This window comes from Mustela putorius, unplaced genomic scaffold (genome assembly GCF_011764305.1).
Source record: "Mustela putorius furo isolate JIRA1106 unplaced genomic scaffold, ASM1176430v1.1 tig00000660_pilon_pilon_pilon, whole genome shotgun sequence".
Classification (NCBI taxonomy): domain Eukaryota; kingdom Metazoa; phylum Chordata; class Mammalia; order Carnivora; family Mustelidae; genus Mustela; species Mustela putorius.
Window position 1 is genome coordinate 494032 of NW_025421437.1, and position 26083 is coordinate 520114.

General features: G+C 41.5%; 1 protein-coding gene across 3 annotated transcripts in view; it reads right to left on the reverse strand.

The window, feature by feature from the left end:
* Positions 1-26083, reverse strand: part of RAB27A (RAB27A, member RAS oncogene family) — a 79345-nt gene that overhangs the window by 42918 nt on the left and 10344 nt on the right. The window contains exon 2 of one of the 3 annotated variants that reach the window (XM_004779229.3): positions 18679-18795. The exons of 1 other annotated variant lie outside the window; for it this stretch is intronic. The gene's annotated coding sequence lies outside the window, so the exon portion shown is untranslated. Of the gene's footprint in view, positions 1-963; positions 1091-18678; positions 18796-26083 lie in introns of those variants that run through there. One more of the 3 variants, XM_004779231.3, reaches the window with a different exon arrangement.

The window sequence follows — 26083 nt, forward strand, 5'->3', positions numbered from 1 at the left end:
AAAAAAAAAGAAAATCTTGTCATTTGTGACAACATGAATGGACCTTGAGGATATTATGCTAAGTGAAATAAGTCAGACAGGGAAAAACAAACACCATATGATCTCACTTATATGTGGAATTAAAAAAAAAAAAAAAAAGCTCATGGATACAGATTGATGATTGCCAAAGCAGAGAAGAGGGGGTTGGGTAAAATGGGTGAAGGGAGTCGAAAGGTATAAACTTCTAGTTATGAAATAAATAAGCTATAGAGATGTAATATACATGTAGCATGGTGACTACCGCTAGTAACGCTGTACTGCATATTTGAAACTTGCTAAGAGAGTAAATCTTAAAGATTCTCATCACACAAAAAGTCCTGTATGTGTGGTGACAGATGTTAACAAGACTTACTGTAGTGGTCATTTTGCAATATATGCAAATATTGAATCACCTTGTAGACCTGAAACTGATACATTGTATTCATATTACATTGTATTATACCTTGATTTAAATAAAATATAAGATTTTTTTAAAGTTTGTATTTATTTATTTAGTTGTCAGAGAGCATGCACGCACAAACTTGGGGAGCAGCAGGCAGAGGGAGAAACAGGCTCCCCATTGAGCAAGGAGCCCAAGGGGGGACTCAATCCCAGAGCCCTGGGATCATGACCTGAGCCTAAGGCAAATGTTTAACTGACAGAGCCACCCAGGCATCCCAGAAATATAAGAATTAAAAAAAAAAAATTGAAATAGGCTCAGAATATCAAACTATTTCCTGATGCTTTAGTACCACTAAAACAATGACACTAGGATTCTTAGCCTGACCTATTAGGTGTCAGTAAGGTACAGACAGCTGGCTGTAGGTCTTTTTGGTCCCACACAGGTCTGCTCTCTCAGCAATGTATTTATAACCTGTTGAATGGCTCCCTAAATGGTATCGTAATCTTTAATAGCTGAATCAAAAGGAAAGAAAAGAAACTCACCTAATGGATAAAGTCTAATGAGATGTACTTCTTACTGATTCTCAGGAAGTCTTTCCTTGTTACTCCTGTTCAGTATGCAGTCTTGGAATGGACTGTTTGCACTTGTGTCAGCAGCTGTTTATAGAATAGGGTGTGCCTTGGATTTACTTATGCAAAAGGACTAAGAACTACAACCATCCAGTTGATTTCTAAATCAACCTGTCTGATCACAGTTGGCTGTTGAGCTATTGCTGTTGGTTTCTAATTTTACTGCATTTTGGTCAGTAAATGTGATCTGCTAATTAACAAGTAACAGATTTGTTAAGTTTCATAAATGTTCCATTATTTTTTTAAAAGATTCGTATACCCTGTTATACAAAGGATTATATACATGCTAGGTCTAGCTAGTTAATTGTGTTTTTCAATCTGATACAATTTTATGTTTTGTTCTTTTATCTGTTCTTTTCTGAGAAAAGTGTATTAAGAAATGGGATCGTATTTATTTTTAAAAGGTAATGTCTAAAAAAGATAAACATGAAGCATCATAAAAGAACAAGGCATTGCAGTCCCTACTCAGAGAGGAATTAAATCTGTGGTCTTCATTTTGTGTTCCGTAGAACTCTGAGATCCATGGAGGTACTTTAAGAGTTATCTAAACTTGTATTCAAATGTCTGTTTTTGCTTTATTGTTATTTTTTTGAATGGAATAAAAACTCTTACAGTCAAATGATTTACATTCCAGATTTAGAGACCTCCAAAGTGTTCACGTATGCTGCTTGGCTATTATTTGCTTCTGCTCTTACAGTACATATGTTATTTGAAATTTCTATAAATGTGTCATTAATTTAGGAAGCTGTACTTTGTACTAGGCTTTTTTCTCTTTCTTTCTCTTTTTTAAAAAAATTCAGAGTGGATTCATGTGTCCACTCTCGTGAAATTATTTAAAGAAGCATATGCCAGCCATACTCAACACGTGACAGCAAGGCTCAGGCACATGCATTCAGCACGTTTGCTTTCATCCTCTTAGGTCAGTTGAGCAATAAGAAATGGACACAATATTTTACATCAAAATATTCAATTATAAAAATAAAAAGCAGAATATAAGTGCAGTAAAATTCAGTTCTGTATAAGAACATAAAATAAACATTCACTTATAGACCGCTGTAGAGATGATTTTATATTTGGGGAGCTTCTTGTTTGACTTCTATAAATATGATAGAGCTAGTCTAAGTTTGGGTTACTTCTTGTCTATAGCAAATCAATATCTTCACAGCCAGCTGGATATTCCTGCACAGGGTCTCAGAAAGCCTACATAAGTCACTATAGCAAACCTTTCACTGCCTCAGAAAACTGTGATCCAGCTAGTAGCAAACTTTCTTTAGCAAATTTTTTCAAATGAACTCTTACATGGCACTCCAACATAAAAAAAGCAATGAGAGTAGAACCTTCTGGTGAAAGAGTAAGATGAGACCTGACCTCCAAGGCCTGTGGCTCAATAAGGACTAACAAGAGCTCCTTTGTACACATTTGGAAGCCAATAAGGAAAGCTCTACCTTCAACTCTACCCGAATCATCTCATTTGCCTTTGTACCCAAACACTTCCTGTCTGCCTAATCATCTTAGACTGACAACCCACTTGGGAAGCCTGCCAGGCTTTTCTAACAAACATTTCCTAAAGATGCCATCTCTCAGATCTCCCCCATTTACCATAATCTTAGGAGTCCTTCACCAGGCAGGGAAAACCCGAAATGTATTGGGTGTCCCTGGTGAGCACTCCAAGAAGGGCTACCTAAAGCATGAGAGAGGAAGATAAGCCTATAAGAAAGAATCGTGGAGACAGTGCTCATTGGGTCACTCACAGGAAAGGAAGAGCTCTGGGTCTAAGTATAAAGAGTCCTGGAAAAGTCCAGATCAAACCAAGAGGAAGCACTGCCCCCCCCCACACACACACCCCACCTTGGGACAGGAACCAGTGTCCTTGAAAATGGAACCTGGCAGAAGGATGTTTATACCAGCTACACTGGTGATCCTTTCCTAATGAGTCTAAATGGACACATTAAGGCCATCAGAAAATATATCCAGATTAGTCTCAATAGACTCAAGAAGCTATACTCGGGGTGGAACCCTCAAAAGTCAAGATATGTTTTGAAAACAGAATGAAACACTGATATAGCAAACTTAAGACAACTGAGAATATATTATTTTGCACTATGGCCAAAGCCACTACATACTAAATTATAATCAGAATAGCATTAAGAGGCACAAAGTTGTTGTTGTTGTTTTTAATACTGATGTGAGAAAAACTGAAAATTCTCTCCACTAACCTGATTTTTTTTTCTATGAATTCAGGAGAAATTGCTAGTATTACATTTTATCCACAGAACCCCTTGTTCCAGCTAATGGCTATGTCATGAGGAATGCTTTTATACAAAAGCATTGCTACTTAAAACTATTAGGGAGTTCCAGGGAAGCAGAAAGGGGCATGAGAAAATAGGAAAAGAGCAGCCTCTGGTGTTCCCACCAGAGCAGACAGCCTCATGTGAAGGTGACAACAGAACCAATTCCAGACACAAAGGGTTAAATACAAATGGAGGATCCCAGGCAAGGGGTCAAAGTCACATCAAAGTCAAACACTAACAAGGTAAGGAACAGATCAAAAAGGGGAGAAGTGGCTCATGGATGGTGGGAGAGTGCTCCAGGAATTCAAGAGAACACCTAGCCATACAGACTGGACAGACCTTTTAGCTTGTTACAGACAGCAAGGAGCAAGACCTAGAAGAGGCCCTTAGTGGCTGCTGCTTTATCAAAAACCACAGAGATTCTCTTACCTTCTAAGCCAGGGCAATTTTTTCCAACCACTTGCTCTCCTGTTAGCCTATCCAATCACAGAGGCTCCCTAACTGTTCCAACCAGATTCCTTCACGAAGTTTCCTCCTCCTGCCCTGGGCAGATGAAACCCAAGCGTCCAGGTTAGCATTTGGTTCCCCAAAACCATTCATGCCCTTGTCATTAGCCAAGCCTGAGATGAGGACACCTGTGAGAACCAAGCTCCTGTTTCCTGAATGACATTTTAAAGCAAGAGTCTAAGTGTACAGGGTCTAAAGTGAGTGGGCACGATGGCCACTCAGAAAGAACCTAGAAAGCCTTGTTTTAAAAGGAGCAGATAAAGAAATCTCAATATAGATTTACTAACACAAAATAAAAATTTTGACAGCAAGAGAACAAGGTAAGAGGGTAAAGAAAATTACAGACAAGAGGAGCATGAAGCACAGGACAGACCACCGTGAGGATGTAGGAATCCATGAGTTTATAAGAAACTGATAAGCAATGACTTCGGATATCTTGTTTGAGTGGTTGGAGGACATTAAAGAAATAATATTAAGTTTTTTATTGAGGATGAAATGAGACTCTATATATGAGAGGTGACTGTAAAGTAGTAAGAAAAGCTTTTATAAGTCACACATGAAAAATCGATCCCAGAATTCTACAAACATGTTTTAATAAGACCACTTCCTGAAATATAAAGTTAACTCCACATACCAACAAATTTGATTATAAAAGTTTGTAAGCTGAATATTTTGACCTCACGAATTACCTTTCCATAAAAAAAAAAAAAATATTATCAAATGGTATCCTTTTTAAATTAGAACTTTTCCATATATATTTGCTTATCACACAAAAATACAATTGCTATATAGCTATCAAGCATTAAAAATAAACTAAAACTAACAATTGACCCCAATGATACTAATCAATTTTTAAGGAGAAATCACCTTAAAAATTTCAATATGAATGTCCCAGAAAAGGTTTTACATATTCACATTTCAGATTCCACTGCATAGAAATTATAATTTTTAAATAATTGAAATAATTTCCCTTATTTTTCCCTAATTTCCCTTATTTTAAATAACTGAAATAATTTCCCTTAATTGCTGGTGCCTCGAAGTAGGGGAGATACATGCTCCTTCAGCTGCTGCAAAATAATCTAAACTGTGAACATTTTGATACCGGAAGGAACAGATATTAAAGCCCTATTACCACTAATCTAAAAGGACTTAATCTTATGTTCTCTGCAGAAGACAGAAGCTCATAAAAGAACACATGTAGGCTTTTACTATTAGAAAATTGGACATTTTTCATGTCCATTCTAGCAGAAGAGGTTTTTCATTTTGTCCAGATGCAAAATGTTTAAGAACTCAGGAGATGCAGTGTGGGGCCTGTAGTCAGTGGATTTTTTGTGATCCTTTCAGAAAAAGGAAATATAGTTTGGAAGTATAGTTTAGTTGTCAAAGTACTGACATTTTTAAAGCATCTCACTAATATTCATGAGTCAAATACCTAAGAATACATACAACGGGGCACCGGGGTGGCTCAGTGGGTTAAAGCCTCTGCCTTCGGCTCCGGTCATGATCCCAAGGTCCTGGGATCGAGCCCCACATCGGGCTGTCTGCTCAGCAGGGAGCCTGCTTCCCCCTCTCTCTCTGCCTGCCTCTCAGCCTACTTGTGATCTCTATCTGTCAAATAAATAAATAAAATCTTAAAAAAAAAAAAAAGAAGAATACGTACAACAAGGCAGTGCCAGAAACATCCACAGATTTGGTCGCCACAACACATCTCCATGCACAGTGACATGCATAATTTTTTGGGTTCCCTGCTCTTCTGACACCAGGGCTCCCTATTGATTGCCATAGTAGGGAAAAAGGAAGGCAAGTTGTTTCAAAGGAAACATCCTTACCTATTTATGTTCCTTCTTTCACAGCCTCAGTAGTTAACAGAATAACCACAAATTAAGCCAAATGTTCCTCTACCGACTCCACTCCCACCCTGGAAGCCTGTCTTCATAAGCCACATCCGACTCTGGATATCCCTTCAACCAGCATTTTCTCACTAAGTATGAGTACTTCATCTTTCTTAACTTACAGGAGTATTGTGCTGCTTTGAAGTACTCCTCTCCCTTCCCACCAACGTGTCTCAACTCTCCAGTAAACTTGCACATTTCCTGAAGACTGTCTTCTTGTGTGTTGCCTGTCCCCCACCCCACATCACCAGACTGTCATTCAACTGCTAATTGTGTTTACCATCTGGCTTTCTCTAACAGCCTCTTCCTTCCTCTGGTTCCCTCTGTTCCTTGCTGATTTCACTCAGGAGTGACCCGAAAGAGCATCTTGGGGCTCCCCTGATAGCTGTTCTTTTTTGGTAAATTAAAGTGTATTTGTGTTCAACTCAACACATTTGGATAAGCAATTTATATGTTGCCCATTACTATGCTAGCAACTATGAAGGGCATGAAAGAAATATGTGACGCGGCTGCTCCCCTCGGTAAGCTGGTCACTGAGATGAGGAAACAAAATGAACTAATTTTCAACAAAGGACAAATAAGATAATCAGGAAGCAAAATGTCTAGTATGCCATGCAGACCACCCAGCACAGGACATTAAAAGTGCAAAGGACTTGAAATCAGAAGACCTGAACTCTGTCACTTACTTCCTAGCTGTCTGACCTATGGCAAGTCACATAACCTCTCCCAGGCTGTGTCCTCAATATGGGAATATTTATCTAGCAAAGCTACTGCAAAGACTAAAGAATTACATTATGTGAGCAAATACATTATGTGTGAAATACATTATGTGAGCAAACTGCTGGGTACCTGGAAGACGGTGTTTTGACAAGACAAATAGACCCTGGGAGGTCAGAAAGAGGGAGCTATCTGACCAAGCCTGCAAGCAAGAGCCAGAGTCTGAGCTGAGTACCTTCCAGCCCAAGAAGAATTTAGCAGGGTGGTCAGGAATAGAAAGAAAGAAAAAGCATGTTTGGTGCACAGGCATGTTTTTTTTTTTTTTTTTTAAGATTTTATTTATTTATTTGACAGAGAGAAATCACAAGTAGATGGAGAGGCAGGCAGAGAGAGAGAGGGAAGCAGGCTCCCTGCTGAGCAGAGAGGCCTATGCGGGACTCGATCCCAGGACCCTGAGATCATGACCTGAGCCGAAGGCAGCTTAACCCACTGAGCCACCCAGGCGTCCCAACATGTTTTGATTTCAATCTAACAAGCACTGAGAAGCCCTGTCAACTATTTCGAAGGCTACAAATATGATGAAGAAATAATCCTTCCCCTAAAAGTTTAGTCAGAGAAACATAAGACAAGTAACTATAAATTCAAAGGAATGCTTATACGGTCCCATGGCAAGTTGAAGAGGGCTGGACGACTAACCCATCAGTGTGTGGGTTTCAAGTTCCGGCTCTGCAACCCACCATGGGTCATTCATTATCCCTCTCCAGGACTGTTTCCTCAAAAATGAAATAAGAGGTTTCCACTTCATGGTAGCTTTCCTAGAAAACATTCTATTCTCTGATTCTAGGTTCAGAGTCCAGGGTTTAGCCATGTGAAAATTAAATGGGGTCATGGCGGCAGCAATCCCTTGTATCTCCTCTCACTCCGTAAAGATGAGAGCCTAGACAAGGGCACCAGCAGTGGGAATGATGTGGAAGGAATCCAACAGATGATAATTTTAAAAATAATAGAATGCAGTGCCACAGTGGGTAGAAGAGAAAGCAGCAAAGACAAAGAGCTCCAAAAAATAGAACTGGGTGGGACACCTGGGTGGCTCAGTTGATTAAACATACAACTTCTGGTTTCAGCTTAGGTCATGATCTCAGGATCCGGAGATCGGGCACCACATTGGGCTCTGCAACAGCTCGGAGTCTGCTTTTCCTTTCCCTTTCTCCTTACCACCCTCACTCACTCTCTCATAAATAAATAAAGTCTTTTAAAAAAGAATAAAACTGAGCGACCAGACAGCAAAGGGGTGTTGCAGTCAGCAACAGGCCATTGAAGTGGGGGAAGGGAAATAGTTGGAGTGGACAGAAGGTTTTCATGTTGGGCATCAGGTCTTTGGAGGGGAAAGATGATGAGACCAGATTAGGACAGGTGGCGTGTTAAATGGTCAGCAAAGACACAACACAGAGAAATGCCTAAAACTACCTACAGTCCTATGGCCCCACATTTATCTCTGTCCTTGGGATAGACACAGAAGGGCCAATGGTAAAAGGTGAAAAAAGAAGGCCCTGACTATAGCCACCACAGAAGAGGAAACACACAAGACCAAGGATCACAGCAGGGATTCTCGGCCAAACTCTAAATTACATGGGACATGATGGGCAGTCCCTGCTGTTTTTTTTTTTTTTAAGATTTTATTTATTTATTTGACAGAGATCAGAAGTAGGCAGAGAGAGAGAGGAGGAAAAAGGCTCCCCGCAGAGCAGAGAGCCCGATGTGGGGCTCGATCTCAGGACCCCGGGATCATGACCTGAGCCGGAGGCAGAGGCTTTAACCCACTGAGCCACCCAGGCGCCCCAGTCCCTGCTGTTCTGACAAAATTTTGTTTGCATTCCTCGGTTGTAAGGTAGTTTATCTGGGAACGAGTAAAAAGGAAATGTCAGGAAGAGAGCTGGATGTCCCTTTGCCTCCACAGCATTCTCTCCTTTGGGAAGCCAACATTAAACCATTCACGCAGTTTCAAAACTCAGACCCTTGTCCATCATCATACACCACACACATAAGTGGGTTGTTGATGAAAACACACACTGACCAGGAGTAATACCATTTTCATTCAGCCTCTTTCTCTACCTCTCTTTGACTTGAAAGAATGACCACTTATAGCACTGATATTAAGAAATGACATGTCAAAACCCTTCTCTAATTATTTAATGCCTGTGGGTTTTCAGAGGAAAATTAGCAGAACTAAAGCATGTGCCCCCATGTTTTTGTTCTCATTTAAAACTACACTGCTATAAATATGCATGTGCAGGTCTCCTGATGTCTGCCAGCATGAGTGTCTCTTGAAAATTGCCTCCTAGCCTTTTTCCTGCTATTTGTATGACAACCTAGACCAAATGTTCATGATCAAAGGCAACTATGCCAGACCCTACCCACCCACCCTGGTGGGAGGAGGAGTTCTAAACCAACTCACGGCATAGGGAAGAGGAAGCTCTGCACTAGGATAGGTACCAAAGAGTGAAATTCCTGGAGCACAGGTATGTACCTGCTCAGTAATACAAGATAATGCCAAATAGTTGATGGATATAGTTGTTTTATACCGCCAGCTACACTTCTACCAAGATCTGGTGTTTGTTGTCCAACTTCTCAAAATGGTAACACATCAGTGATCTAAATTAGTATTTCTCTGATTGCTAATGTAGTTGAGTGTATTTAATGTGTTGGCTATTCAATTTCTTCTTATGGAAATACATGCCTACCCTTTCCCTATTTTTCTATTGTGTTATCTTTTTCTTATGGATATGCAGGAGTTCTTAATAAATTCTGGATACTAGTCCTTTGTCAGTTACAGATGTTGCAAATATCTGCTTCCTGTTTGTAGTTCATCTTTTCACTTTTTTTCCTTTTTTTTTTTTTTTTTAAGATTTTATTTATTTATTTGACAGAGAGAGACACCAGTGAGAGAGGGAACACAAGCAGGGGGAGTGGGAGAGAGAAAAGCAGGCTTCCTGCCGAGCAGGGAGCCTGATCCATGGATCCCAGGACCCTGGGATAATGACCTGAGCCTAAGGCAGATGCTTAATGCCTGAGCCACCCAGGCACCCCATCTTTTCACTTTTTTAATGGTTCTTAATATTCAAGTACCAAAAGAAATCCTTCTTTACCGAAAGTGATAAAGATACTTTCCTATATTATTTTCCTAAATGTTACCTTTCACATTTAAGTCTTTAATCCACTGGAAATTTTTTAAGGTGTATGTAGGGATCCAATTTCATTATTTTTTTTTTCCCTGAAGGATATCTAATTGTCCTAGTACCATTCATTGAAAAAAATTATCCTTTCCCTAGAGATTCACTATATATGGGCAGATCTGTTTCAGGGCTCTCTCTTTTGTTCCTGGTCATTTTTACTATCCCTGGGCCAATGTCATAAGGCTTTAGTTACTATGACTTCATTATACAGGTCTTGCTCAACTTACAGTGGGGTTAGGTCCTGATAAACCCATCTAAATTAAAATATCTTAAGTCAAAAATGTACTTAATACACCTAATCTACTGAACTTCAAAGCTTAGCCTAGGTTCTCTTAAAAAAAGTGTTCAGAATACTTGTATTAGGCTATAATTGGAGAAAATCATCCAACACAAAGCCTATTTTATAATAAAGTATTGAATTTCTCAGGTAATTGATTGAATACTGTACTGAAAGTGAAAAAGAGAGGTTGTCTGGGTACAGAATGGTTTTAAGTGTACGGGTTGTTTACCCTTATGATCATGTGGCCAACCGGGAGCTGGTGCTCCCTCTGGCTACCCAGCATCACAAGGGAGCATCCTACCATATTGCTAGACTGGAAAAAGATCAAAATTCAATATTCGCAGTGCAGTTTCAACTGAATGTATATTGCTTCCACTCCTCCAAGTCAAAAACTCTTAGGTCAAATCATCCTAAGTCAGGGACAATCCATATAACTTTGTATCTGAGAAGACCAGCCTCCCTGACCTTATTGTGGGCAATCTTAACCTCCCATACTTCCATCTAAGTTCCTCAAAAACCATACGGGGATTTTGGCTGTCACTGCATGAAAATCTATGGATCAAACTGAGAAGACTGACATATTCATGATCTTGAACCTACATGTGCAAGTACAGTTATCTCTCTCCACTTATTTAGGTCTTCTTTAATGACTTTAAAAGTGTTGTCAATAAATAAAGTCTCTTCATAAGGACTTTGTACATCTTCAGACTTACTGATAGTTTATATGTTTGTAACTTATGGGACAGCTTTTAAATATATACATATGTCTTCTATTACTTAGCCACACTTTTTCTAACAATTTGTTAATATAGATGAAAATAATTGTATTTTGCTTTTTTCTTTTCTAAACTTTCTACTTTTTTATTTATATTCTTGTCTTACTGTGCCAGTTAGGACCTCCAAAAGAATTTAATAGACAGTCTTGTCTTGATTCTAACATTTCACCCTCAAGAATAACATCTGCTTTAGATTTTTGGTAGACATTTTTTGAGGGGGTTAAGGAAGTTCTCCATCTATTCTTAGTTTTCTAAGAATGAGTATGATGCACGGGTATCAGTTTTGTCAAATTTTGCTTTGGCTTCTCTTGAGAAAATTATGTCATTTTTCTCCTTCAGTGTGTTAGCTAACAAGCTTTTACATTTATTCTGCCTTTGATCTTTAGCTTTCTGGTCTCCTTTTTTCTTCTCTAATTCTCTTAACTTCTATTCTTTTATTTATTTATTTATTTATTTTACTTATTTGACAGAGAGAGAGATCACAAGTGGGTAGAGAGGCAGGCAGAGAGAGGGCAAAGCAGGCTCCCTGCTGAGCAGAGAGCCTGATGCAGGGCTTGATCCCAGGACCCTGAGATCATGACCTGAGCTGAAGGCAGAGGCTTAACCCGCTGAGCCACCCAGGTGCCCCTTAACATCTATTCTTGATTTATACTTTCTACCCAAGACTTTTCTTTCAAAGTCATTCTGTTTCTTCCTGGTCATTCCTGGAGTGGGGAAGGCTATAGTTCTGAGAGTCATTCATACATATTTGAATGAATAAAAAAATAATGAAATGTCTAATAAGTGCCAGGTGTTTGAGGTGATTACCCAAAACTAATCTTTAAATATAACACAATACATTTATATAGGTTGCTCTTTTTTGGAGCTAAATAAAAAAAGGTTACTTGAGATCCAGTCTCTTAGAGGCAGAATTATCATAGCAAGTTTTTCAACTGAAGTAGTGTTCCACCCCCTAGAGAAATATCAGAAAGTCATTAAGCTATCTTTTGAATTTTCTTTTCAAAATTATTCTTGACTATAAGTACTAGAGCTCAAGTTCCCCCATTACAGCACCTAGCAATTGGAGGCAACAGATTTCAAAAATAAGCGATTTGGAAAGATGCAAAGTACTGTTTATACACATTCTGTAATTTAACATTATCAGTCAGAAGAGTCAGTCCATACCTCAAAACTTGGTTCAGAACCTCAACCCAAACCTGACCAGCCACAATGATGATTTAATTTGTACAAACAATCCAGAGACAGAGGGGAAAATATAGGCATTTCCTTTTGTTTAAAGCAGGGTGAAGAAGTCTGATTTTTGCCATGCTGCATCGGGTGTGTGTGTGGGGGGGGTGTTACAGCTCTGGAAAAGTCTGGTTCTTTCATAGGTTCTGTCTTAATCAGGGATTATATGTTTGTTTATTCATTTAATAGGTGAGTACCCACAACACACTGTGCAAGGTGATAAAATGCAAATAAGACAGCTAAAGCACCTGTCCTCACAGAGTTAACCATCTAATGGAGGTCTCAGAGCACTGACACAAGATGCCAAGAGTACCTATAGCAGGCATAATGAAAGGATCCCTTGAGATTAACACCTAACCTAATATGGTCAGGTGGGTGAGAGGAGGTATCTGAGAAGTGGATGAGGAGGTTTGCTGACTTGGGATGCAGAAGGTCTCTAAGTACTTTGCAGTCCTAAACAGTAGGTGTAAGGCTAGCATTCTGTGGGGGAAAACACTCCATAGTCCGATGGTGTAGACCAGGAGAGGGGAAAAAAGGCTGAAAGATCCAGACCCCCATGCACACACTCCCCCCATCTGACCCCACTGCCCATAAACATAGGCAACCCAGGAAGCTACAGTTTAAAAAAGAAAAAAGAAAGAAAGAAAGAAAGAAAATCAAGATCCTCACCAGATACTTGGAAAAATGACTGAAGATGAGTATGAAATGTTATACTCTAGGCTCTACCCAATCTGCCATCTCCCCTCTGCAAGCAAAAGTGTGAACTTATTACTTTATAAAAGGTGACAACATCTTAATTTTAAAATTAAAGAAATTGAAACCACATTTCTAAACTCTACAAATTCCAAATTCTAATTATTTAGGATGTACTTTAAGGAAAAAAAAAATTCCCAATTTTTTTCATTGGTCTATGCAATTATCCTGAAATCGGTTTCATTTAATTCCATTAAATGCATCTATTTGACCAAGGATGTCAGACAAGTTGTATTCTAGAAGTGAAAAGGGACACTTACAAAAGAAATAGAAATCAGCCAGCAACTCTGTAACAAGGCTCTAGAATCTTTAGTTCTTAGAAAAACAAATTAAACCTCACAGGTGTTTATAGCATTGGAGTCTATATCCAACTCTAAAGGACCTACAGCCCCTGCCTGCAGTAAGTTTTACAGCAGCTTAAAAAAAAAAAAAAAAAAAAAAAGTACATTTTTATTTTTTTATTTCCCACAAACCTTTAATTACTTTTAAACACTTTTAGTAACTATTAAGAACTTAAAAATAGATTTTTGAGCTAGTCTAAGCAGAATATTTAAATTGTTTTAGAGGAAAATAAACTTGGCTCAACTGACAAATGCAAAATGACAAAAAATCTACAGTGTAGGATGATGTTGGGAAGGGTAGTACTGCCTGGGACAGGTTTGGAAGTACTTCTCAAGAAACCTACACCAAGGGGCGCCTTGGTGGCTCAGTGGGTTAAGCCACTGCCTTCGGCTCAGGTCATGATCCCAGGGTCCTGGGATCGAGCCCCGCATCGGGCTCTCTGCTCGGCAGGGAACCTGCTTCCTCCTCTCTCTCTGCCTGCCTCTCTGCCTGCTTGTGATCTCTCTCTGTCAAATAAATAAATAAAATCTTAAAAAAAAAAAAAAAGAAAAAGAAAAAAGAAACCTACACCAAATATCCCTCAATGCAAAATGACATACACACACCAACACAAAAAGTGTTAATAATCTCAAATCGAGTTTGTTAAGTAGACTGGCCTAGGACAATGATCAAAAGACACAGCAGCAGAGCTTGAACAGTGGAGAGAGAGCCTGTTTTTTTGTTGTTTTGTTGTTGTTGTTGTTCTTATGGGGTTTTTTGGGGGGGGTTTGTTTGTTTGCTTTTGTTTTTGTTTTTAAGAGAGAGACAGGAAGACAGCACAAGCAGAAGGAGTGGCAGAGGGAGAAGCAGGCTCTCCAGGGAGCCTGATGCAGGGCTCCATCCCAGGACCCTGGGATCATGACCTGAGCCAAAGGCAGACACTTAATGACTGAGCCACGCAGGTACTCCAGGAGAGCCTGGTTCTGATGATTAAAGTCAGGCACCAGCTCGTAAGCACAGGAGTTAAAACATGCATTTAACGAACCAGGATCGAGAACATGCCTTGCACTCAACACTAAGTGAAACACTGAGAACGTAGCTCTGGAAGAGCAACAGTCTAACAGAAGCACTCTCTGTGGGAATGAATAGTGAAACAAGAACCGTAACAAACATGCACACAATGCTGGACGGGTGGGAGGGCTGGGGCAGAGGGGGTTAGAAGGAAGGGGAGACATCCGATATGCCTGGCAGGGGAAACCAGGAAAACTTCACAGAGTGCATCTGGGTCAAGGACTAAACCACACACCAAGGGACAAGCGATACATGTGAATGGACAAAAATCACCAGCTCACCAAGCGATGTGACAAAGGACTTCACATGCCAAATAAGCATCGTCCTTTTTATTTTTTTTTTAAAGATTTTATTTATTAATTTGACAGAGAGAAATCACAAGTAGACAGAGAGGCAGCCAGAGAGAGAGAGAGAGGGAGAGGGAAGCAGAGTCTCTGCCGAGCAGAGAGCCCGATGCGGGACTCGATCCCAGGACTCTGAGATCATGACCTGAGCCGAAGGCAGCGGCTTAACCCACTGAGCCACCCAGGCGCCCCAGCATCGCCCTTTAAAGACAACAGAAGCTATCAACAACATGATCTTTGAGGCTAATCTGAAAGGTGTAAATAACTGTTGATGGCATTAGGCAAAGGGGTGTCTGGCATTCGAAGTACAGAACCCAGACAAGGCTCCCAGCCTTGAGAGAGGAGCAAGTGCTGCGTGACAGCCTGGGAGTGTGGGAGTGAAGATGTTGGCACTTGCAGAGGTGTAAGCGGGAGAAGGGTGTGTGTGGGCGCCCGTAGGGGGCCTCAGGTGCATGGCCATGGAGAGGATATGTCCAGATGGGCTAAAAAGGTGGAGGAGACTCTGCAACCGAGGCCCAAAAGGACTCCTCTGTAATGTAAAAAGTCCGTGTTATCCTCTGCAATGGAAAGCCACTGCAGACTTCTATAAAAGAGAGGGACACGAAGTGTCTGCCTGAGAGAGCTCTTTCTGGCAGCCCGTGGAGACTGGGAATACACAACAGAGGGTCAGCATGGAATAGGAGAGGTGATGATTTGACTCGGGTTGGTTACAGTGGGAAAGAAGAGGAATAATTCAAGACATATTTTAGTAGGTAGAAAAAATCAGTACGACTTCTTAACTGACTGGTATACAAGTTAAAGATAACCAGAACTGGGCGCCTGGGTGGCTCAGTGGGTTAAGCCGCTGCCTTCAGCTCAGGTCATGATCTCGGGGTCCTGGGATCGCGTTCCGCTTCGGGCTCTCTGCTCAGCATGGAGCCTGCTTCTCTCTCTCTCTCTCTCTCTCTCTGCCTGCTATCCACTTGTGATCTCTCTCTGTCAAATAAATAAATAAATAATCTTAAAAAAAAAAGATAACCAGAACTTTGCTTTGTTAACAGAATTAATGTTGTTATTATTATTAACAAAGACAGGAAAAGATGACTTGAGATTATGATTATTATAACTGACACTTACTGAGTGCTTTTCTAAGTCCTTTAAAATGCCAACTCTTTTAGGGGTGCCTGGATGGCACAGTCGGTTAAACATCTGACTCTTGGTTTCAACTCAGGTCATCATCTTAGGGTCATGATATGGAAGTCAAGCTCCACACTCAGCATGGAGTCTGCTTGGGATTCTTTCTCACTCTGTCCCTCCTGCTTGTGCTCTCGCTCTCTCTCTCTCTCCTTCTCTCAAATACATAAATCTTTAGAAATAAATAAAATACCAACTTATTTAATCCTCATAACAACCCTATAAAGGCTCTAATTTTCAGATAATAAGACTGACTCACAGAAAGGTTAAATAAGTTCTTCAAGGATGCATAACCAGTCAACTGTAGAGCCAGCATTCAAATCCAGACACAAGACTACAATGCTACAGTGTACCAGACATGATCAATTAAATGTCCCTTAGACATGCTGGCCATCCAGGGAGTTGCGTTTAACTTGCATTTGGAACACAGAACTAGGGTTCCAAAGAAGAATCAGTGTTAAGAATATGGATTTTCGAGTTATGAACATAATTGATTTCCTGAGGCCATGGGAGAGCTGAGAGGAACAATGAGAATGAAGAGAGACCCAAGAAGGACACTAGGAGGAGATTTTAAAAACAAGAGTCCACAGTCACCAAAGCACAGAGGTGGCAGCTTAAAGACATCTGGACTTTCTCCTTCTTGTGCAAACAGGGGATCCATTCAATATTTGCAGAGTGACGCATCTAGCATTCATAGCTAAAGGTTCCCTGCTCAGACAACATCAGGGAGAAGAGAAACCTAAAGGAATATGAAATGGAGAAAACAAACAAACAAACAAACTGATGTCTGGGTTCCTGGAAGGATGGTCTGTGTCTTTGTGTGAGCAAGGTGGCTCCTGCCGCCCACCCCCCTACCCCCCATCCCCTCACTCCTCCCCCCACCCCGAGAATCATCAGCAATGCAACTCCTCTCCTGAGCAGATCTATCTCACTCATCCCTTCCTCCCTCCCTCCCCTCCAGGCCCCACAAAACACACCCAGGCCAGAGGGCAGGGCCCCAGCCATACTGCGGTAACCCCAGGAGCACAGAAGCAAGCAGGAAGACGTCCTCTTGCAAAGACCGTGCAAATGAATTACGGCTTCTGCAAAAATCCGCCTTTGTTTTTAATGGGCTTTATGTGACTCATCAGCAGTGACCATGCTCTGCCCTGAGGTCTAGCTACAAATCCACCAAGCGCAGAGGGCAGAAGAAAGGAAGGACAGCCAAAGATGAAAAGGAGTCTCAGGAAGCTTTCATCCTAAAGGAGAAAACAGAAACAGAGGGAAGTGGTGGGCATTTCCTCTTTGAGCACTCGGGTGCTGAGGGTCTCGAGAGAGGGCGGAAACTGGAACAGCGGCAAGAGAAGTCTGGGTTCCGGGACCCGCTCAAAGGTGCAGGTCTCGGTTGCTATGGTGCCATCCTCCCCCGCCACAAAGTTTCATCAGCATTTGCTGCCACAGTTCCTGTCTTGTGGGCAGCAGCAGCAGCAACTAAAAAGAAAAAAATCATGTTGTTGTTTTCTAATGGCTGCTGGGTCACTGAATACTGTGTCTGGAAAGGACAAGGGGAAAGTTGTAAGAGACACAGAAAGCAATCAAGATACATTCCTTTGGAATGTATGAACTCCAACCTGGACGGTCTATGGATACGATACCGTCATGAATAAACACTTCTGCCATAACACTTTTTCTTTAAAAAAAAAATTTTTTTTTAAATTTATAATCCAAGAATCTAGACAGACAAAGTCGATTTTTAATTAAGGTTTTTCTCATAGTTACTTCTGATCACCAGGGCTCTGGATTCACTCCTCGGAGAAAAGCCTGGACTTGCAGCAAAGAAAACAAAACCAAGCACCCCAGAGTGGAAGTCGGGACTTGCCTGGACACTGACACTAATCAGCTGTATGACCTGAGTGTCTGCATCCAAACTCCTTCTTCATAAAAGGACACTCAGAGAGGGAAGACGAGAAGATGAGACACAGGGAGACTCGGCCATCTGCAAGCCAAGGAGAGGGGCTTGGAACGGATTCTTCCTCACCGTCCTCAGAAGGAACCCACCCTGCCAACACCCTTCTGCCCTGTTTGTAGCGCTTTGTCAGGGCAGTCCTGGCAAACACGCACAGACCCAGAAGAAGAGAGAACTGTGTCATGAACATGAGACCTCATGAGACCCCACCCCCAGGTCCTTCACTCCTGCGTCCTGTCACTAAGCACCTCTAAAATATCCCGATCTCTCCTTACATAACCACAATACTACCTCAAAACCTAACAAAATTAACAATTCTTTGGGGGCAAATTTAATTCATGGAAGAAATATACCTTATGGTAAAACACATACTTAGATAAAACTTTTCTCTATGAAAGCTGTTAACAATATTAAAAACAAAATCCCAATAAGCTGGAATTTTTGTGAAATCCTCAGAGGATGAACAAGACTTAGAGCAATTTCATCCTTGATCAGCTCTCTTATTCAACATATTACCAGAAACTAATGAGGTACTGTACACTGGCTAATTGAGTTTAAATAAGAAAACATATTATCTGAGAATAAAAACCTATGTTACCTTATTACAGTTAAGAAAGGAAAGATGCAGTCAGTATTCATATGTACCCAGAAATTTACATATGTAAATGTACATTTTACATATGTACATTACATATGTACCCATATGTACCCCCAGAAATTTAGCAGGTGTTTTAGAGTCTTTGGCTTAAAAAGAAAAACAAAGTTAACACAGGCAGTGGTATTTTATGGTAAATTGCACATACTCTAAGTATATGAAAACTGGCATGGCAGAATTTGAAACCTCTACAAAAAAACCATGTATATGTACATATTTCTTTTCTATTTTTTTTAAGATTTTATTTATTCACTTGACAGATCACAAGTAGGCAGAGAGGCAGGCAGAGAGAGAGGAAGGGAACAGGGTCCGTGCTGAGCAGAGAGCCCGACACGGGGCTCAATCCCAGGACCCTGAGATCATGATCAGAGCAGAAAGCAGAGGCTTTAACCCACTGAGCCGCCTAGGTGTCCCTATATACATATTTAAACACAAAACCATACCTTGAAGGAGGGAGTATAAGTCGTTGGTGGTTATTCTAAAACTTTAGAAATGTTGCTCCCAACACTTCAACAATTAGCGTCCAATCACATGTCCTCTTCAAAAAGGTTACTTTTTGTCTATGTAATACAAAAAGAAATGTTAAAGCCAGAATCGCCTACTTATAAAAGTTTTTCAAAAGAGTCTTTTGAAAAGCAGTCCACTCCAACAACTTTCAAAATCAGGCATCTCTGTAAAAAACCCACAATCCAGTTAATTAGTCTCAGCTGTTCGTCATATGGCCTGAAGACCAGTCAAGTGATTTTGCTCCTTTCAAGCTTACTATAACCCAATTCCACTGGCCTCTCACACCAAAGGGAGCTAGCTGTATTAACCTCTTTTGGTGTTATAAGACTGGTACTCCAACTCTTTCTTTTCCCCCAATCAAAAAGAGTAGAATATTTGTTTTCTTGAGAAAGGATCTTTAAAAGCATTGCATTCTTCAGGTCCTGAAAGGTTATACCAGTTGTGTTTCTTCACAAATGCAATGCCTGATTCAATCAAACAACACAGGAGACCAAATGAAAGTGGCAGAAGGGACAGGGCTAGATGACTTACCAGGCCTCTCCTGGCCTCCAGACCCAGAAAGAAAACTCCTCACTGGGAGGTCCACCCAGATTTTTTGCTGGCATTTCAAATTCAACATGCCCTACCCTTGACTTACCTCCTTTGCTCTTCTTTCCAGACCCTGCTTCAGACCCCCTCTCCTCCTGGTTTTGAGCGACACAATCCCAACACCCAGCCAGTGGGAGAGCTGATGGTCCACTGTGACTCCTCCCCCTCTTCCCCTCCCACTTCCATCTGGCCACCAAGTTCTAGGGGTCTTTCGTCCTCCCACCTGTCTCCAAGCTTTTATTATTTCTCATCTGGATGTCTATGATCATCCACTTACTTAGTTTCCTGGCCTCTAACCTAGCCCTGCTGCTGATCCATCCTCCACACCGCACCCAGAATGATCTTTCCAAATGGCAAATGGGTGTGCACCACTCTCCTCTGGAAAACCGGACCCCCCACAAGCTCCCTAATGAAATCCCTACTCTTTAGACTTCTGCCTTCAGTATCACCCACCATTCCCTGTCCCCTGACTCCGGCCACAAGAACTCTTTATAATTCTCTAAAACCAGTGGTTTTCAAAATGTGAAATCAGTATCATCAGCATCACCCGGGATGTGGTTAGAAATGCACATTCTTGGGCCTGCCCCATGTGCACTGAGTCAGAATTGTCAGGATGGTAACAGGGTCTCTGTTTTAACAAGCCCCCAAGTGATTCTAATAAACACTAAACTGACAGCCGCTGCTCTAAATGCACCAAGCTAGGCTCATCAAATCATGTAGCCCTTTGGCTCCTTCTGCCGGTAATGCTAAGTTAGATGCCCCTTCTCTGTGCTTACTCTTCCCTAGTGCTGGTCAACCCTACATGGTGACATCCAAGTTATGCTGGTTGGTGAATATTTTGAAGACAGGAATTGTATCTTTGGTTCGCTCATCCCACAATCACTTGCTGAGCATATACCTGTCACTGGGACAGAGGCTGGGCTTAGACTAATTAATCTATCCTTTGCCTTCAGGGGAAGCCACCCTCTAACTTTGGCAGTTTGATGGGTGACTGAAAACTCAACCTACCCAATCTGTAAAACCCTATCACCAGCCTCAAGAATTGTGGGCAGCTTAAAAAGCCTGAATAGAACCAATATGGAATCTCTCATGGCAAACGACATGGAATTTGGGGTTCACATCTGATGTTGACTCAGATGGACAGACATGGTTTGTAAAGGGAGAGAAGATGCATATTCGTGAAAACTTACATACTCCTCTATATTATTCACAGCAACCTTTAGAATTTGGAGAATTTAGTAAGTGAATATACCAAAATTTTTAAATCTCAGATTAAAATGTATTAAAATTAGCTTATCCTAACTACAGTAGGAGTTGAGTAAATATTAGCACTTCTCAATTTTCAGCATGCTTAGCATGCTCCTAGGGATTTTGATAAAATTCTAATTCTGATTCAATCAGTTTGGGTGAGGCCCAGGTGATACCCAGGTAGTCCTAGTCCTAGAACTACATTTTGAGTAGTACATAGAAGTAAAAGACTCGGGCCTCAATCCCAGGACCCTGAGATCATGACCTTGAGCCCAAGGCAGAGGCTTAACCCACTGAGCCACCCAGGCGCCCCAGCAACACAAACTTCTTTTGACCCCTACACATTGAAAGTTTTCTAAAATGTCTTTCCAACTTTAGGATAAAGATGATGTACCAAACACACACCTTAGGTCAGCTACCTCCCCAAATCTCACTAAGGTAACAGTAAAAAGAGGTGTTTTGTTTTGTTTTGTTTTTCCTTTAGGAAAAAGGACAAAGAGAATGAATGAAAACAACAGCAACAAAATGTGGAAGCTAGAAACTAAATGGACAAGAGGTAACTAAGGAGCAGACCTGAGAAAGATGACTCTTTACCTGCCACTAGGGAAAGCCAAAAAGCAATTTATCACACAATCTACAGAAAGCGTCAGGCATCCAGAGCCCCAAACACTACTGGAGGTGAGGGGAAGGTAAAGTCAAGGCTAAAAATACTGGAAGTCTGCTTAAATCGCAATCCTCTAAATACTGAGATACCTCCGCACCCCCGCACCCCCCACCCACACATACTGGGGAACTTCCAGAACACAGGCATTCTCCACAGGCAGGTGGTTCAAATGCTCTCTGGAGAATCCGCCCAGCCCCAGAGGGAAGATGTAAAGAAAAAACAGGCCCAGGACATACTGATCTAACTAAAACTATCACAGAACTTGAGATAGGGGCCAGAAATAGCACACACGTGTGGTAGAGGCAGATGTGGAGGAAATGAGTTAAAAGTCTCTTCTTCCGTGGTAAAGTGTCTAGGCATAGGCATTTAAATAATGCTTAACACTGAAAATTGACCGTAGAAATATCCAGTATGTCGTTTAGAGACAAGAGATGTAACTACCAGCAAGAATCACCTAATTACAAGACTTGAAAGCAGTCTCTGCAGAGCAGGAAATGAGCTGGGGGAGGGGAGTAATGGCTTTTTGTCACACTGTGTCCATGAATAACTTGATAAAATTTTTTTAAAAATTAGTTCCTACAAAATACAGTAGTACACCCCCCACCCCATCCACGGTTTTGGTTTCTGGGGCTTCAGAGACCTGGGGTCAGTAGCTGTCCAGAAGCGTAGGATCCCTGACGATTCATCAGATGGTCAATAGTTGCCTAAGGCTACATCACTGTGGAAGCCGAGAAAAATTAAGGCCATCCCACCTCAGGTTTAGCCTTAGCATAAGTACAGCCATCTTAGCTCCGGCAGCCATCTCAGACCCCTGTGCCCAAGGGCTGAACTTTCCCCTACTTCACCTTAGTTCTAAGAAGCCCCACCCTGTTTTAGTTCCAGAGACCCCCACCTTGCTTTAGTAACAGGAATCCCCACCCTGCTTTAGGAACAGGAACCCATAAATATCCCTGCCTTAACTAAGCTTGGGGTCCAAGTCCCTGCTCCGCTGTGTCGGGTATACTTGGGCCCAAGATTCAGCTTGTTAAATAAACCCTCGTGTGATTGCATTGGTGTTGGCTCCTTGGTGGTCTCTTGGACGCGAAAACTTGGGCATAACAATCACAAAGCCTAGGTCATCATGTCATTTCAACATATCACATAGTTATTTTATCATCTCACATCATCACAAGAAGAAGGATAAGGAGAGCACAGTAAGATGTTTTGAGTGAGAGGAAGACACCACATTCACATAACTTCATTTAGTATATTGTTACATTTGTTCTATTATTAGTTATTGTTAATCTCTTTCTGTATCTAATTTATAAATCAAACTTTATCATAGGTATGTGTGTATAGGAAAAAACATAGTAGATATAGGATTTAGTACTAACCACGGTTTCAGACATCCACTGGGGACTTTGGAACATATTCCCATGGATAGGGGGGGACTACTGTAAAATGTAATGTCCATGCTTTAATTATTTTTTCTTAGATGATTCAGGACATTAAAATAAACATCACTAAGTTGTTGTGCTACCTCCTCAGCACCCAGGATCTACAGTGAATCAGGAAGCTGAGGATCTGGGCTCTGGAAACTTTGAATCTTGGCTTTACTACTTACTGGCTGTGTGATCTTCAGCAAGTTAGTTAACTTCTCTGTGCCCCAGTTTCCTCATCTGAGGAACAGGGATAATAGAATCATTTTAGAAGAATTGAATTATGTGATTCCTATAAGTGCTTAAAATATTGTCCAACACATAGTGTTCAGTAACAGCTATTTTTATTAAGATATGTTTGCCACTGTGATAAACGTCTCCTGACTACTGTAATGATTTCATCTTTTTTTTTTTTTATTTGACAGAGAGAAATTACAAGTACACTGAGAGGCAGGCAGAGAGAGAGAGAAGGAAGCAGGCTCCCTGCTGAGCAGAGAGCCCGATGCGGGACTCGATCCCAGGACCCTGAGATCATGACCTAAGCCGAAGGCAGCGGCTTAACCCACTGAGCCACCCAGGCGCCCCTGTAATGATTTCATCTTTTACTCGTTTATACTTCATTTTCCTTGCTCCCACCTTCAGCCAGACGTCCCTGACCATCGTAATCAGTGTGCCTTTCTACAATAACCACTTCCCCTTCCAAAGTTCAGTTTCTAATTGACAAGGTACCTGGAAACCAAATAACCAAGCTTTTTAGAACTGCTTGTAAGGGGTGCCTGGGTGGCTCAGTGGGTTGGGCCTCTGCCTTAGGCTCAGGTCATGATCTCAGAGTCCTGGGATGGAGCCCAGGAGGGAGCCTGCTTCCTCCTCTCTCTCTGCCTGCTGCTCTGCCTACTTGTGATTTCTCTCTGTCAAATAAATAAATAAAAATCTTAAAAGAAAAAAAAAAAAAGAACTGCAAGTAAAATGGAGGAAAGGGGGTATCAAGGAATATTCTGAAAGTCTCTGTGAGACAAATCAGCAAGTTTCCATATATGAACCATCTGACTACTCAGAACCCTCTGGGCTTACTTCTGAACTATCAGCTGTAGGTCGGTGGGTTGGGTGACCAACTCAGGGTAACCAACCATCCCAGTTTACCCAGGATTGTCCTAGTTTTAGCACTGGCAGTTTTCTTTGTTTTTTTTGTTTTGTTTTGTTTTTTTAATATTTTAAGTGTTTATTTGAGAGAGAGACAGAGACAGAGCACAGAGCACAATCTGAGAGGGAGGGCAGGGGGAGAAGTAGATCCCACTGACCAGCGAGCCTGATGTGCAGCTCAGTCCAGGGACTCCAGGATCATCACCTGAGCCCAAGGCAGATGCCTAACCAACTAAGCCCCCCAGGCACCCCTAGCACTGACAGTCTTGCATCCTGGAAACCTCAGTCCCAGCCCTGAGAAAATTACCCAATCCTCCTGAGCTTGTTTCATCATTTGTAAAGTGAAGGATGATATCTCTGCTGAAAGTCTGTTGAGGATGAAATGAGAGAATGTGCGCATATTTCCTGACACAGTAAGCACTCAGGTTGTAGCTTGAGCCATTATACTGGTTACTCACTGTTATTGTCAACTCGAATAGCAGTGGCCACAGAAATTATTCTTAGATACTTACCCTGTAACTTGGTTATTTTCTTCCTGGCAAAAAGAATTTGCCTTATATGCAGAGGATCTCAGGAGACCAAAATATGTGCTTTTGTGGATTTCCTTCTGCCCTTGCCCTACACAATTTTATTTCAGGGACTAAGACATATTAAAGCTATTTAATATTTCCACACTGCTGACTCCTCCACTAGGCAAAGGCCTGGGAGGTTCTCGCCATTTTCTATACATGCATCTTTTTTATACGATGGGAGACCTGGGGTACGTATGTCAGTAGCTGTTTCCAAACCTATGGACCAATCAGCATGTCACCTCACGTGGAAGGACATCAGACAGAATAAGAGCATTCTTTTTAAATTTGCATCTTACTTTTTTCCTTCATAATGGAACCAAATCATATAGTCTCCTAATGGACTGACATCTCATTCATTAAGATATGTCAATTCTATCCCTAAAAAATAAGTATGTATGTTATCATCGAACAGATGAAACCCCATTTCTGACCTCAAAAGCTGAAGCAACTCAGAATTTGATAGATATTAATTACAGCCTGGAGGAAAGTGCTCACAACTGTACATCCCACCAACACAAGGGTAAAGTTGCTCTAAGAAAAGCTGTACAATTTGGGATAGATAGCAAAAAGGACCAAGTTACTCAAAGACAAAACATGGCCTAGGAACCCTCTAAGAGGCAGCAGAGAGTAGAAATATGAGACTACTTTATATGTACCCCCAAGCTTCCTCCTCCTAGGCTCATATTTGTTCTGCCAACATCCCCACCCAAGGCCTGGGAGCACACGAAACACGGGAGAACCACAGGCCCTCATCAAACCTTGAGGAGCATCTGCTCTAACCACCGTGGGTGGAGCTAGGATAGGATTTCTCCAAGTATGGCCAGATGCCCACTAGCAGCAGAATCCAGAGTCCTGGGTTCCAACCAGGCTTCGGAATTAGGATCTCTGACAGAGAGGCTAGGGAATCTGCATGCATAACAAGCTTCCCAGGGGATTCCCGGTTATCCATAAGAAGGGCTGAGAGCAGCTATTGTAGGGAGACAACAGATAGCAAAATGTCAAAGGACCCATATAGAAAACCATGTTTAACCTCTACCAGCCTCCCTATCCCAAGTCTGTAAAATACGGATACTAATACCCACCTAGCAGGATGGTGGCAAGAATTAAATGAGAGAAGTAATAGCCTCACATAGGGCTCCTCACACATAGCAGGTGCTCAGTAAGTATTAATTCCTTCCCCTCCTTCCCTTTGTATGGCATTCTAATGAAGACCGATAACTAGAGGCCCTGTTTTGAATAAATGCCATCAAAGAAAGCAGATGCCTAGCTTAACTTGAGGCCTTGATGTTAATGAGTCACAGACTAAAAGGCCGAGGCCGGCAGCTTTAACCAATGGTTGAATTGCAAAATGGACCCATGGACAGTGGTTCTCAAACTTGAGTGTGCATCAGAATCTTCTGGATGGCTTTAAAATACAGAATGTGTAGGGGTGCCTGGGTGGCACTGTCAGTTAAGCATCTGCCTTCGGCTCAGGTCATGATCCCAAGGTCCTGGGATGGAGGCCCACATCAGGCTCCTTGTTCAGGGAGCCTGCTTCTCCTTCTCCCTGAACTCCTCCCCCTGCTATGCTTGCTCGTGTGCTCTCTCTCTCTCTCTCTCTCTGATAAATAAAATCTATAACATAAAATAAAATACAGACTGTGGACCCTACCTCCAGAGTTTCAGTCAGTACTTCTGGGTAAGAATATGCATTTCTAACAAGTTCCAGGTG